The sequence below is a fragment of the Callithrix jacchus genome, chromosome 14 (genome assembly GCF_049354715.1).
Source record: "Callithrix jacchus isolate 240 chromosome 14, calJac240_pri, whole genome shotgun sequence".
Taxonomy (NCBI): Eukaryota; Metazoa; Chordata; class Mammalia; order Primates; family Cebidae; genus Callithrix; species Callithrix jacchus.
The window spans coordinates 42662417-42677045 of NC_133515.1; the positions used below are offsets into that span (position 1 = coordinate 42662417).

The 14629-nt window shown below is 42.5% G+C and overlaps 1 non-coding gene across 1 annotated transcript; it reads left to right on the forward strand.

Moving 5' to 3' along the window:
- Nucleotides 1–12903: 12903 nt before the first annotated feature.
- On the forward strand, nucleotides 12904–13008 carry LOC118147500 (U6 spliceosomal RNA). Its single transcript, XR_004733957.1, has one exon. It is a non-coding gene; the product is annotated as a U6 spliceosomal RNA (small nuclear RNA).
- Nucleotides 13009–14629: the final 1621 nt, after the last annotated feature.

Genomic DNA, 14629 nt, shown 5'->3' on the forward strand with positions numbered 1-14629 from the left:
GTTTTCTGCATTCCAGTTATACTTAGAATCTCCTTCTTAGGGCAGATCGGTACATGCAAATACCCAAGAAAGCCAATGATTTGGTGTTCCGTGAAATCAATGTTTAAAGAATGTTTGTTCAGTGTTTCCTTAAAGAAAAGTTAAGCACTGAGTGGAGAAGGACTATAGGTCTTTGTGTAGTTGCATACTTGACTCAGTGAAACAAAGCCTTGTGGTTGACTGGACCCACTTTCTGTAAAAAAAACATTTGGGAAGAAGAAAGAAAGCAATTTTACTGAAGTCGAAAATTTGGGATAGGAGGGGCAGGCAGGGAGAGAGGACAGTGACCCAGAAGACACATGAATCCAGCTGTTTGTGAAGACAGTATGTCCAGAGCCAGCTGCTATTAGTCACACGCTGCCCACACTGTGTGAGGGGCTTAACCTCTCCAAGCTGAAAGCCAGTAACCAGAGCATTTCCTGAAGGACTCATGCCTGCCACCCACCAGCATTGCTTGGGCCCTGGAGCATCAGTTCCTCTGTCACATCAGTGCCAGAGGTTTCAGGTGCATACCACCTACAGGCTAAGGGGCTGCCCTGTCATCATTCCCCTCCCTAGTACTAGTGTCCACTTGAATTTGTGCCCAACCTGAGATCTAGCCAAGCAGCTGCCCTCCCTCGTCTGAAGCTGACATTCTTTCCTTAGCCAGCCCCCAGTGTAAAGAGCTCTTACCAGGATTCCCAAGGCCTCAATGTAGCTCAGCCACATTCGGGGGCATTGGATGTTGCTAGTGGCTCATTCACTCTTTTCCTACCCTCACAGCACCACTAATTGATTCATTCAGAAGTTAAAGTGATTTGTTAGGTCCCAGGAAGCAGCCCTGTAATCCAGAGACTGTAGGATTTGTTTGTCTCTGCTTTGACCTTGTCTGAAATAGTATGGCATTTTATGGTGTCTAGACTTATAGCTTACATCAAAGTTATAGGGGTACCTGTAACTCAGGGACATCAGGTCTGTTAACTGCAACGCTGTGCCCATTTTGCATGGAAGCTGAGCCCAGTAGAGGCCAAATATTATCACAGGGAATGGAAATTTTAGCTTTTATGCACTGTTTCCTGAGGTCCCAGCATCTGAGAGTAGGGCATACATCTCATTATAGCCTATAGCAGCTGCCGTGTGCAGGGCAGTTCTGTTGATACAAGGTAGGCTGCCTTTTTTTAGTATTCTGAGTTTCCAATCTCACATACTCTAGGCAGTCAAAACTGCCAGGTGGACACTGTTTCCCTAAAGCTCAGGGGGCATGTGTTCAGATTGATCCTCTGCAGGCATGATTCCTGACTACTTATACCTAGCCCTGAATATGGTCTCCAAAGCCCATAAACAAAAATGGCATCCTGGCCGGGCGCGGTGGCTCACACCAATGCCAGCACTTTGGGAGGCCAAGGCAGGCGGATCACCTGAGGTTGGAAGTTTGAGACCAGTCTGACTAACATGGAGAAACCCCATCTCCACTAAAAATACAAAATTAGCCAAGCATGGGGTGCATATCTGTAATCACAGCTACTCGGGAGGCTAAGGCAGGAGAATCACTTGAACCCGGGAGCCGGAGGTTATGGTGAGCCGAGATGGCAGCATGGCACTCCAGCCTGGGCAATAAGAGCAAAACTCCATCTAAAAAAAAAGAATAAAAAAGGCATCATCCATGTTACTGCTACAGACACCTACACACTGAAGGAACACTGGAGACACCTGAGGAATTAATGCATCCTCTCCAACACTCAGTGCTGCCTTGAATGTTCCTGACCCAACTTTCTAACAAGGACATTTTTTATGTTAACCCCAATCTGCACCTCTGGAGCCAGCCTATTAATCAGATTTCCCTTTACAGAGGACTCAGTCATTCGACCTCTGACCTCACTTTCAGTTCATCTCCAAGCTTAGAAGTCTACAACCTTATCCAGCTGATCACTGCCCACTACACACAGTGATAACTAAATGGAACATCTCATTCAGTGGCTCAAAGGGAACCTATCATCACATCTGTGTGCCTCTACAGAGCTCCTCATCATCGCAGGATTTGTGTTCAACAGTTTGCTCCTTCTCTCTAATCAGAGCACTTGCACCATGTTCCTACATTCCCCTGTACTGCCAACCTGCAGCTCCACAAACTGCATAGTACTGATGCTTCCACCACGCTCATGTCCACTTGACTTTGAGCCTTCAAACCTACCAGACCAGCCTGTGGATCAGAGCTGAACAAATAATAAAGACAAGTGTGGCTCACTTTAATTCAATTCCTTCCCTAGGAATTAACAAGCATCCTCTGAGTTCTACTTCCAACTTGTTCTCATGCCAATCCAGCTCTTCTCAGCTCTTGACCCTTGACTGCCATCATTCAAGGTACTGCTTCTGTCCTTTGGATTCTCTAAGTGAACTTGATTTTCTGGACTTGACCCATTGAGTTCTTAAGGCAAAGCCTTGGCCTTGCTCATTGAGTTCTTAAGGCAAAGTCACTGCCTTCAGAACAGTGACTGGTACTTCAGGACCTATATCCATCATCATGAATTAGGTCTGGCTGTGGTGACAAACAGTCCTAAAGCCCGAGTCGTAATACTGCAAAAGTTTGTCACTCTTTCTCCGTGTCCCTTGTGAGTCAACTGGGGCCTCTCTCATTGTAGTAACTCAAATAGACCCAGGCTGATGGAGGCTCCATCTCAATGTCTGCTGCTTGATCACTGTGATATGAAAAGATGTGGTATGGTATGATGTACTGGCTTTTAAAATACCTCTCCAGGCCGGGCATGGTGGCTCACACCTGTAATCCCAGCACCTTGAGAGGCCAAGGTGGGTGGATTACTTGATGTCAGGAGTTTGAGACCAGCCTGGCGAACATGTCGAAACCTGTTTCTACTAAAAACACAAAAATTAGCCAGGTGTGGTTCTGGGCACCTGTAATCCCAGATACTCTGGAGGCTGAGGCAGGAGAATCACTTGAACCTGGGAGGCAGTGGTTGCAGTGAGCAGAGATTGCACTGCACTCCAGCCTGGGTGACACGGAGAGACTCCATCTCAAAAAATAAATAAATAAATACCTGTCCAGAAATGTCACACATGCTTCACTGGCCAAAGAAAATCACGTGTCTATGCCTAACTTCGAAAGGGACAGAAAAGCGCCATTTATAATGAATCTAGAAAAACTGTTGGAGGATTTGTAATGACAGGCCCAGGACCCAAACCTTGGTATGGCCCATTTGCTGTCACCCCCTCTCAAGGACCATCCCAGTGCCTCAATCCCCCCAGCCACTCCTTGTTCTTGGAAGGCACTTCCATTCCTTCACTGCTGTTCACTCATCCCTCTACAACCTTGCTCCTGCTCTCTGTGTTGCCCCTAAGATTAACTCCCTAGTGTATGAGCTATACTTTTGCCCTTGATTCTGACATTTGCCTTCTGCTTTGGATCATATAAACATGGGAAAGAGGTGCTTTGCCCACAGGCCATGCCTGGAACTCATCAAAGCCAGGTAAGTCATTGTTTAGCCCCACTTCTGACAGCAGAGGTTTAGACATCCAGAGCCCCAGGACTTACAGTTGGAGGACAAATACCAAAGCTGTGTCCAAGGGAGGGTGCTAACGCTGAGGTAAGTCAGCCAAACCCAGCTATCATGCAAAGAGCCAAACACAAGAAACAGGATCCTAAAAGGTCAGGGAGCTGGAAAACATGACAGTAAAGACTAGCAGGGAGGACACTGCAAGCAGAAGCTCCTTAAACAGAGTCCCATATTCACACCTTGGGGTTTTCTAATGAAATGTGTTTAATCAAAGAAATACCTACACACAGTTTCTAAAATTAGTTGGTTTTTCACGGCTGATAACAAAAATCACCAGTTCCCCCTGCCACCCTTGAGGCAACACTTTTCTGCTATTATCTGCTGCTTTTGAGATATATATTTCTCATATATTAACAAATGCTATATACTTGTTATTTGATTTTTGTTTTAGACTATTTATCCATTGCCTTTCTGCTGTGAAATATGAAGAATTAGCTCTCTAATGCCACTTACTACATACTTTCCCTATCCTCCCAATGCAGTTATATCCCAAATTTTTTATAGCCATATTTGGTATTAAAATGACAATGACTATGTGAGTATTGTCATAAAGGCTCCAGAGCATAGTGATTAAGAGTAAGAACTCTGGAATTCTTACTTAGTTACTTAGGTTTGAATCATGCCTCTACCCCTAGCTGTATTTGACAGGCTGAATACTGTCAAAGTGCCCACACCCTGATACCTAGAATCTATGAATATATTAACATGGTAAAAGGGACTTTGAGGATGTGACTAAATTAAGGATTCTGAGTTGGAGAGATTATCCTGGATTACTAGGTGGGCCGAATGTAATCACAAGAGTCCCTGTTAAAGGAAGGCAGAAGAATCAGAATCAGAGTGGTAAGGACAGAAGTAGAGTCAGAGGGCCAGAAGATGCTACGCTGCCGGCTTTGAAGATGGAGGAAGAGGCCACTAGAAGATGGAAATGATTAGGAAATGAGTTTCCCTAGAGCTCCAGAAGGAATACAGGACTGCCAACACCCTATTTTAGCTCATAGAAACCTCTCTTTGGCCTCCAGAACTGTAAGATAATAAATTTGTATTGTTTAAACTATTAGGTTTGTGGTAATGGGTTTTAGCAGCAGGAGACTAATATACTGTATAATATTTGACAAGTTAAGTACCTTTACTTAACGTCTTTGCCAAATATTTCTGATCTGTAAAATGAGTTGCTGGGAGTAATGAGTTAATAAATGTAAGACACTTAGAACAGTACCTACCACATACCAAATGCTATATGTGTATTTGTTATTGTTGTTTGTAGCTAAGCCACAAAGAGTAGTAGTATGATTATATGACTTTCCTTTTGTCTTTTCCTAAACTAATAAATCATCTTAGTCTTCTGTGCATTTATCATTAACTCATTCCCAGCTATGAAATCACCTGTCAGTATGGTTATTATTTTTTTTAAATGGTGACATATCAGTTCCTGTTTTTCTGGAAGACATCACTGCTGGAGCACTCATCTCACTGCAGGCAGCCTGCACTCTATAACTGCGGGACAGGTCTTGGCCCTTCACTGTCATGCTGATAAATCCCCACAGTTCTTCTCTTTTCTTAGCTCTCCCACGTTCCTTAGTTATGTATCATCCTCTTTGTTGCTTTCTAATTTTGATGATGGTTTTGTGTTTTTGCGACATGATCTATCAGGTGCAGCCTCAAGAGAGGCACAGGAGAGGCTCATGAAAACAAACCTTTTTATACGTACAAGTCTTAGAGAGGGGATCACTGCATGCCACACAGGGTCGCAAGGGGAAACACCAGGTTTTGGCTTGGTGGCCCAAGACAGGAGCAAGGAAAAAGCCTAAGCTAGAACCTTAATTTGGATTTCCTCGGGAAAGGCGGGGCTGGGTTTAGGAATGGCAAATTTGAATGATTTGGGTAGGCTCTAAGCCATAGGGATGGTCTCTAGTTGCCTGGTCCCTGGCTCTGAGATGATTAAAGCAGATGAATATTGCTTCCAAGGGTCTGTGAGCCAGAGAGAGAAAGTGTGGCTCCCACTGAGTCCTTTGCCATCTCTAAGAATTTACCAACCCCAGGAGGGGCAGTTTTTTCCCATGGTTTTTGTTTTGCTTTGTTTTTGGGGTTTTCTTGTTTTTTGAGACAGGGCCTCATTCTGTCATTCAGGCTAGAGTGCAGTGGAGCTCACTGCAGCCTCCCACTCCCATCCCCAGTAGCCAGGACTACAGGCACCACACCGGCTAAGTTTTGTATTTTTGGTAGAGACAGGGTTTTGCCATGTTGCCCAGGCTGGTCTCAGTCTCCTGGGCTCAAGTGATTTATTTGCCTCAGCCTCCCAAAGTGGTAGAGTAACAGGCATGAGCTACTGAGCCTAGCCCTCAGCCAGATTTTTAAAGATGTCAAACATCATCATATACAGAAAATTGAAAATATACAATGCAGTAGTGCATATCCTTCAGTAGCCCCTGATAAAAGGTAACTGAGAATTAGATTTCTTGAGACCTTGCTTTTCTGAAAATACCTTTATTACACCCTCACACTGAATTGATATTATGGCTGGGCATAGCTTTCTAGCTTAGAAATCATTATCCCTCTGAATTTTGAAGCTATTGCACCACTGCTTTCTATCTTCCTGTGTTAGCTGTGGAAAGTCTGATTTTCTTCTGATTCCTGATTTGTTTGTGTGTGACCTATTTCTTTCTGGAAACTTTTAGGATCTGTTCTTATCCCTACAGTCTTGCAAATGCTTTCACTTGAATTGCGGCTTTTAAAAAAGAGACTCTATTTTTAATATTTGACTGCTGACAGCTTTTATTTATTTATTTATTTACTTACTTACTTACTTATTATTTTTTAAAGATGGGGTTTCGCCGTGTTGGTCAGGCTGGTCTTGAACTCCCGACCTCAGGTGATCCACCCACCTCGGCCTCCCAGAGTGCTAGGATTACAGGCGTGAGCCACCGCGCCCGGCCTATTATTTATTATTTAAGACAGAATCTGGCTCTGTCGCCCAGGCTGGAGTGCAGTGGCACAATCTTGGCTCACTGCAACCTCTGCCTATCGAGTTCAAGCAATTCTGCCTCAGCCTCCCGAGTAACTGGAATTACAGGCACCACACCCAGCTAATTTTTGTATTTTTAGTAGAGACAGGGTTTCACCATGTTGGCCAGGCTGATCTTGAACTCCTAACCTCACGTATCTGCCCACTTCACCCTTCCAAAGTATTGGGATTACAGGTATGAGCCACCATGCCTGGCCAGCTAACAGCTTTTAATCCCTACCCTCACTCTCACTTCTTGTCCTACATGTAGGCAAGGAAGTAAAAAAAAGTGCACCCTCCTTTGGGAGGTTCAAACCTTGCAAGCCCTAACCTGTTAATGAAAACCCTTACCCCAGCTCTACCTGATAGCTACAATTAAAGCCCAAACCAGTCACCCTTACTGCCTCTCTTATTTGCTGACCTGCTTGGAAGTCTGAAACATGGAAAACCTTATAATATGCACAATACATCTTTTCATGCCTTTTTGGTACTTGTACAGTGTCATCAGGTTAGACATTTGAATGCATTTTTCCTCTGCAGGAACACAGAAAACCACTACTTACTAGCTGAATGATCTGCCTCAGTTTATCCAATGGGAATAATAGCAGTATTCACACTGTTATTTTGAAAATTAAATGGGGTTAATACATGTTAAGTGCTTAAAGTGATACCTGGCACACCGTTAAAATTTAACAAGTGTTACTTTTTTTTTTAGAGACAGGGTTTTGCCATGTTGGCCAGGCTGGTTTCAAACCCCTGACCTCAGGTGATCCACCCACCTTGGCCTCCCAAAGTGCTGGGATTACAGGCATGAGCCACCATGCCTGGCAAACAAGTGTTACTTATTACTGGTGTGGGCCCTTTTTATTTAAAGTGTTGGGCACTTGATGAGTTCCTTCAATTAAGGGACTCAGGTTATTTCAGTTATGAGGCATAGTTGTGATATTTAATTTATATCCTCCTCTCTTGGGGACTACTTTCTCTTTCTAGAACATTTATCCTACTTTCTCTCCTATTTTCCATCTAACTTTATTTTTTATTTTGCTTTATGAGACATTATAAAATTTCATGTCTGTATCTTCCAACTTTTCTGTGATCTTTAGATCCATTCTCTTTACTTAATAGGAAAACTGATGTTTAACTAGTCACCTGGTTACATAAGTCATTTCTCAGTCTCTTCTGCAAGGTAAGTTTGTCCGGATTACTATGTTCTATTCAGCTGGATGGAAATGATGAGTGAAAGACTTCCTCGAAGTCTCTTGAGGGCAGAGACATATCTGTCTTTACTTGCCTGCTGTGTGGAATGTGGAAGCCTCGGGGTTTCATACTTCCAGGCTTCTTTTTATTTTATTTTATTTTTCTTTTTTATTGCATTTTAGGTTTTGGGGTACATGTGCAGAACGTGCAAAATAGTTGCATAGGTACACACATGGCAGTGTGTTTTGCTGCCTTCCTGCCCTTCACCCACATTTGGCATTTCTCCCCAGGCTATCCCTCCCCAGCTCCCCCACACCGCTGTCCCTCCCCATTCCCCACAGTAGACCCCGATGTGTAGTACTCCCTTCCCTGTGTCCATGTGTTCTCATTTTTCCTCACCCGCCTATGAGTGAGAATATGTGGTATTTCATTTTCTGTTTTGTGTCAGTTTGCTGAGGATGATGTTCTCCAGATTCGACCATGTCCCTACAAAGGACACAAACTCATCGTTTTTTATTGCTGCATAGTATTCCATGGTGTATATGTGCCACATTTTCCCAGTCCAGTCTATCATCGATGGGCATCTGGGTTGGTTCCAGGTCTTTGCTATTGTAAACAGTGCTACAATGAACATTCGTGTGCATGTGTCCTTATAGTAGAACGATTTATAGTCCTTTGGGTATATACCCAGTAATGGGATTGCTGGGTCAAATGGAATTTCTATTTCTAAGGCCTTGAGGAATCGCCACACTGTCTTCCACAATGGTTGAACTAATTTACACTCCCACCAACAGTGTAAAAGTTTTCCTATTTCTCCACATCCTCTCCAGCACTTCCAGGCTTCTTATACGTGAGAGCAAAATAAAGCTCTAAATTTTGAGGAGTTTTAATTTTTAATTTTCAATAATGCTTTTTTGTTCTCTGAATTTTTTTAAAAGCAGCGTTTTATTCTTATTTGGTGATAACAGTATCTTATTTTTAAAGAATATTGAAGAGCTTTTTCCTTTTTCCTCTGCTTCTTGCATTATTTCTGTTATCACTGAGTTAATTTTTTTCTGTGTTTTTATTTCGATCTTTGTCATTTATGTTAGAGCTTTTCTTAATTTTCTGGTAATAATTAACTGTCTGTTCATATTTAAGAATGAGCCACCAGGCCAGGCACAGTGGCTCACCCTGTAATCCCAGGGCTTTGGAAGGCCAATGTGGCAGGATTGCTTGAGGTCAGGAGTTCAAGACCAGCCTGGGCAAGATAACAAGACTATCTCTACAACAAATAAAAAATAGGCTGGGCGCAGTGGCTCACACCTGTAATCCCAGCACTTTGGGAGGCTGAAGTAGGCAGATCACAAGATCAGGAGTTTGAGACCAGCCTGACCAAAATGGTGAAACCCTGTCTCCACTAAAAATACAAAAATTAGCTGGGCGTGGTGGCATGCACCTGTAATCTCCGCTACTAAGGAGGCTGAGGCAGGAGAATCGCTTGAACCTGGGAGCCAGAAGTTGCAGTGAGCTGAGATCATGCCACTGCACTCCAGCCTGAGTGACAGAGCAAGACTCCTTCTCAAAAATGAATAAATAATAAATAAATAAATTATCAGGACGTGGTGTACACCTGTAGTCCCCATTACTTGGGAGACTATGGAAGGAGGATCACTTGAGCCCAGGAGTTTGAGGCTGCAGTGAGCTATGATGGTGCTACTGTACTCCCACCTAGGCGATAGAGTGAGATCCTATCTCAAAAATGAAAGAAAAAAGAATGAGGTACTCTAAAGATAACAGTGTATAACGGGGCTTGTTGACTAGTTGGTCTCTCCACAGGGAGTAAGGTGGGATCTAGAAATTTCTTGGTTACTTCCAAATGCCAGTATTCTAGGTATTTTATCTTGGATCAGTCAATGTTCCCATAGAATGATTATTTGCCTCGCAGTATAAGCCTGGCTTTTTGGACTGATTAAGTCATAGATGAGTGGATGATGATCCATATAAAGAAGCGTTGAAGTGTTCAAGTGGAAATTCCCCAGGGTTAGTGATCCTCGGTTGCAGAAGTCCTCCTGATTCTCACATGAATGGATAATACAACTCTCTTCAGGGAAGAGTCCAGAGGGCTCCCCGCCTCTGGAGCCCAGTGCTGAGCTACATAATTTTTACATTCCTCTTGGGTTCCCTGAAGAAGTCTAGAAGAATCTTTTTGTTGGCTGTTGGTACATCCACTGACTTCTTTCTCTCTCCAGCTTATCTCTTTTTCTCCCCGGAACCTCTCTAGGTTGTGAGGGAAGACCAAAAACCAACTAGGTGTCCCCTCCACTTTAAAGCTTTGTCTGGTTAAATAAGATGAACCTTATAAGAAATGCTTAGCTCTTTTGGGGAAAAAAAATGATCTGTTTCTGTAATAATCTCTCCATACCCAGCAGCGCTTCTTTCCCTAAGGTGGCCTTCAGGTGTATGGTAAGAGAGGGCTTATGAGATTTTATAGCTTTCAAAAATAGGCTCCCTATGACCAGATGGTATACTTGTTTAATCAGAAATATAGTCCTTGAGTATTAAAAGACAGTATCAATATAGAAAGGGCAACTCACAGGATATTTGCAAATCATATATCTGATAAGGGATTAATGTCCAGAATATTCTTTAAATTCCTACAACTCATAAAGAAAATAATCTGATTCCAAAATGGGCAAAGGACTTGAATAGACATTTCTCCAAAACAGATGTACAAGTTGCCAATAAGCACAAAAAAGATGCTCAACATGACTAACGATTAGGTAAATGCATACCAAGCTGGGAGTGGTACCTCATGCATATAATCCCAGCAGTTTGGGAGGCTGAGTTGGGAGATTCACTTGAGTATAGGAGTTCAAGACTACTCTAGGCAACATAGTGAGACCCCATATCTACAAAAAATTTAAAAATTAGCTGGGCATGGTGGCACATGCTTGTAGTCCCAGCTACTTGGCAGGCCAACGTGGAAGGATTGCTTGAGTCCAGGGGTTAAGGCTGTAGTAAGCTATAATCACACCACTGCACTCCAGCCTGGTTGAAAGAACAAGACCCTGTCTTGAAAAATAAATGAAATAAAATAAAATATCTTACTGCATTCTGAGTTATGGGAAAAATAAAATGCAAACCAAGATCATAATACGATACCATTTCACACTAACTAGGATGGCTATGATTTTTTTTTAAATCAGAAAACAAACTAGTGTTAGCAAGAATAAGTAGAAATTGGGACCTTTGTACACTGTTGGTGGGAGTGTAAAATGGTGCAGCCACTGTGGAAAACAGTATGGTGGTTCCTCAAAAAATTAAACATAGAATTACTATACAGCGTAGCAATTCCACCTCTGGATATATACCCAAAATAATTGAAAGCAGACCCTTGAATAGATATTTGCATACCACCATTATTCACAATAGGCAAAAGATACAAACAATTCAAATGTCCATCAATGGATGAATTGATAAACAAAATAGGACATATACCTATAATGATACTACTCAGCCTTAAAAAGAAATGAAATTCTGATACTTAAATGTGGGAGATATAAAGCCAAATACAACAGGACAAATATTATATAATTTCACTTATATGTGATACCCAGAACAGTCAAATTCATAGATACAGAAAACAGAATGGTGATTTCTAGGGGCTGGGGGAAGGGAAGAATAGAGTGTTTAATGGGTACAGAATTCTTGTTAGGAATGATGAAAATGTTCTGCGAGCGGATTGTGGTGATGATTGCACAACAGTGTGAATGCACTTACTGTAACTGAACTGTACACTTAAATAGTTAAGATGGTAAATTTTATATATTTTTCACCACAATTAAATTTTTTTAAATGAAGATGTAATCTTCAAGGATGAAGATTTATTGCCTGAAAAGCAATAGATGTGGGGAAGGGTGATGGGCTTCTCTTGCCTCCCTCTCTCTCACTGACAAAATCTCTTAGAATTTTATGACTAGTTTTTGTCTCCTATCTGTCCCTGCACACCACCACCAGATATCCACACTGCTACCTCACTCCTTCATTGTCTTTTGGCTTCCATAGTTTCTGATAAGAAATATGCTGTAATTCTTAGCTATTTTTTCCCCTCTGTGTTTCCCAGCCCCTTCTTGCTCTTCACTTTTTCACATTTCTGTTCAATGGTCTTTCCTCAAACAGCTCTTAAACTAACCATTTTACTTAAAATTGCCTTTTTTTCCCACCTGCTTTTAAGACTTCTCTCTTTATCAGTGGTAATAGCCAGCCATGAATTTATAACAGATGGCACCTGTGGTAGGAAGTGAGACAAGAGAAGTTCATCAACCCCTCCTTACATCCCATTGCTATCCTGGTAATAAATGTTCATCCTCGAAGATATTTCTGACTGTACAAGGACACCATGTGGACCTGAAGAGGCTGTTTTTTCAAAGCTATGAGATTATGTAAACTTTCTCTCACCATACACCTGTAGGCCAACTCAAGGAAAGAAGCAGTGGAGGGTATGGGGATGCTATCTTAGAGATATATTATTTTTTCTAAAAGATATACATGTTTCTTGCAGGATTCATTTAAATTACATAATCAAATAAAGCTTTAAACCAGAGTAGGCAGCCCTAAATGGATCTATGCCTAATACACAACTTCAAAACACATGGAACAATGTAAATAGTGATCCTGGAATTGTGCAATGTAGGGGCCCTTCTTATTAGTCCCTTCCCACTCTTCACTTCTTCACATTATTCACATCTCTGTTCAATGCCATTTCCTGAAACAGCTTGTAAATTAACCATCCTACTTAAAAAAGCCATTTCCCCAACATCCCATAACTCTGCTTTATTTCCCTTTGTAGCACTTATTCACAACATACTATTTTATTATTTATTAGTTACTTGTCTGTTGTCAGTCTCATCTACTAGACTACAAACACCATGGGTGCATCCTCATTGTCATATTCATATCATATACCCAGTTCTTTGATAAGAGCCTAGAACATTCATAGTAGATGCTCAATATTTGTTGAATGAATGTATTTATGTATTTACTTACTATATTATTTAATACAAAGTATGTATTTGTCCATTCTCACATTGCTATAAAGAACTACCTGAGACTGGGTAATTTATTAAGAAAGGAGGTGTGTTTCTTCGGCAGCACATATACTAAAATTGGAACAATACAGAGAAGATTAGCATGGCCCTGTGCAAGGATGACACACAAATTAGTGAAGCGTTCCATATTTTTTCAGGAAAATTTCAAAGATCAGCTTTTGAGGTGGAGACTCAAAATTTTAAATCAGGTAAATAAATCTATGCAAATTAAAAAAAAAGAGGTTTAATTGACTCAGTTCCACAGGTTGTACAGGAAGCATGACTGGGGAGGCCTCAGGAAACTTACATTCAGAGCAAAGGGCAGAGGAGAAGCAAGCATGTCTTCACATGGTAGCGAGAGAGAGCTGAGGGGGAAGTGACACACACTTTTTTTTTTAACATCAGATCTTGTGAGAACTCACTATCACGGAGCAGCAAGGGGGAAAACTGTTCCCATGATCTAATCACCTCCCACCAGGTCCCTCCCCCAACACTGGGAATTACAATTCAACATGAAATTTGGGTAGGGATGCAGAGCCAAACGATATCGAAGTATATAGCTAATATTTACAACTGTTACTTGAGTTTAATTGTCTTCTTCATTTTTATATTTATTTCCATTCATTCTGCAATCCCTTATTAACTTAGTGTCATGTATACAGTCAGCTTGAGAGGTGGAGGGAGACTAAGATATATGAAGTAGGAGCTCCACAAAGAAATCCCCACTTCCTGTGGAATAAAATTCAAAGTCCTTTGCAAGCAGATTGGACATCCTACATCTAACGGGGGGAATAAAGTTTTATTTCTTTTTTTTTTTTGAGACGGAGTTTCGCTCCTGTTACCCAGGCTGGAGTGCCATGGCGCCATCTCGGCTCACCGTAACCTCCGTCTCCTGGGTTCAGGCAATTCTCCTTCCTCAGCCTCCTGAGTAAGCTGGGATTACAGGCACGCGCCACCATGCCCAGCTAATTTTTTTTTGGTATTTTTAGTAGAGACGGGGTTTCACCATGTTGACCAGGATAGTCTCGATCTGTTGACCTCGTGATCCACCCGCCTCGGCCTCCCAAAGTGCTGGGATTACAGGCGTGAGCCACCGCGCCCGGCCAGTTTTATTTCTTTAAAGCACTCAAGAAGTTATGTTTGTTTCTAGAAAGGTGGAAGCATCCCTCTGCTTCCTTCCAGCGTCCCTCTGCTTCCTTCCAGCCTCCCAAGGAGCCCAACTTCTTAATTTTCCCTGCAGAGCATAGCACCAGAGGTGAACCAGCCTGAATCAAAGCTCCTCCCTTGGTAATTGACAGCTTGGGGAAATCCTACCCAGGTCCGCCCCCACCCTCCTCCTTGTTAGGCTGACAGGCAAAACTCGGTGGCAGTGGCTTCCAGCTCAGCCAATAGACAAAGCGGGAGCAAGAGCCCTGTGTAAACAAACCCAGAGTGCTGCGCCTTGGTATCCTCCCCAACCAGTGGGTCGGGCGCATCCTTGGCCCAATGCCTATCCCAGGCTAGCGTAGCATCCTTTCAGCCAATCATAGCCGGCGTCTCCCACAAGGAGGCGTTCCATCCCAGGAAAAAAAAAAAATGAAGGAAGCAAAAAGACAGACATTAAAACCAATCAGAAGCTGAAACTTGTGAGGGAGTGGGCGGGCTCTGCTTCACATTTAGACCAATAAAAACCATAAATGCCATTCTAGGTGACTGAACGGCGTCTTCTTCGGCCCAATAGACCAATGGGGCGGTGCCCGGCAACCAATAGCTTGGGTCGGGGGGCGGGGCGAGGA